Source organism: Austrofundulus limnaeus, unplaced genomic scaffold, assembly GCF_001266775.1.
Source record: "Austrofundulus limnaeus strain Quisiro unplaced genomic scaffold, Austrofundulus_limnaeus-1.0 Scaffold2082, whole genome shotgun sequence".
NCBI lineage: Eukaryota > Metazoa > Chordata > Actinopteri > Cyprinodontiformes > Rivulidae > Austrofundulus > Austrofundulus limnaeus.
The window spans coordinates 26,351-27,670 of NW_013954484.1; the positions used below are offsets into that span (position 1 = coordinate 26,351).

Below are 1,320 nucleotides of genomic sequence, written 5' to 3' on the forward strand. Positions count from 1 at the left end.
GAAGAAGAAGAAGAAGAAGAAGAAGAAGAAGAAGAAGATGATGATGATGATGATGAAGATGATGAAGGGCAGTGTGCCTTGAGGACCAGGGTTGGAAACCACTGAGCTACAGTATTTAAAACTCACCAAGAACAGTTAAAATACTTTTACTAAGATAAATGTACCACATTTATGAACATTTTAAATTAAGTTGAATTATTTTGCAGCCAGAATATTATTTTTGTTTTATTTCGGTCTTTTCACATTTCACCCGTACCTCTGGTTGCAGAGGTTAGTTTTCACAGCCAACATGAGAACAAGACTCGACATGTTTGAACTCATTTTTATTCAGTTTGAAGATGTAAAAAGTGAACCGTGTGGATCCTCCTCACAGCTGCAGAGCACAGATTAAAGCAGGATCGGTTCGATCTGCATGTTGTGTCCGACCACACCGCCTCCTGTTGTACAGTGTGAGTGCAGTTCATGGAGCTCTGCAGAAACACCTTAAACACAATAAAAATAAACATTTCTTCACAAATAAAAGAATCCCAGAAGTTTCACAGCAAACATCTAATCAATCATTTCACAAAAAGCCCCAAAAACAAGTTTAAAGTGTTTCAGCATCAAGAGGTTTTAGTGCAAACAGATCAAGGTTTGAGGCAGAGGTTCAGCCTGCTGGTACCGGCTCAGCAGAACCTCACACAACATCTGCAGGTCCGCTTCAGTCAGGACTGATCTGGAGCAGTTCCAGCAGGACAGACTCTGCTGCCCCCTGCTGGTTCTGTTCTGGAGCTCAAACTGGGTTTAGGTCCTGCACAGGACAAAAACTGAACCATTTGTTTCCCTTAAAGTTCTGCTTAGTGTCTTCTTCCAACTCTGGAGACTGAAGCTTGTCTGATCCTGACAGGAAGGAGACATTCTGGAGACAGGTAGGAGACAGGATGGAGACAGGTAGGAGACAGTTAGGAGACGGGTAGGAGACAGTTAGGAGACATCTAGGAGACAGGTAGGAGACATGTAGGAGACAGTTAGGAGACATCCAGGAGACAGGTAGGAGACAGGATGGAGACGGGTAGGAGACAGTTAGGAGACATCCAGGAGACAGGAAGGAGACATTCTGGAGACAGGTAGGAGACATCCAGGAGATAGGTAGGAGACAGGCAGGAGACATCCAGGAGACAGGTAGGAGACAGGCAGGAGACAGGTAGGAGACATGTAGGAGACAGACAGGAGTCATCCAGGAGACAGGTAGGAGACATCCAGGAGACAGGTAGGAGACATCCAGGAGACAGGTAGGAGACATTCTGGAGACAGGCAGGAGACATCCAGGAGACATGTAGG

The 1,320-nt window shown here is 45.4% G+C and overlaps 1 protein-coding gene across 1 annotated transcript in view; it reads right to left on the minus strand.

Annotated features, from left to right (window-relative positions):
• Positions 1-306: 306 nt before the first annotated feature.
• Positions 307-1,320, minus strand: part of LOC106537012 (E3 ubiquitin-protein ligase rififylin) — a gene marked incomplete in the record, with an annotated part of 7,200 nt that continues 6,186 nt past the window's right edge. The window contains 1 exon segment of the mRNA XM_014034374.1: positions 307-482.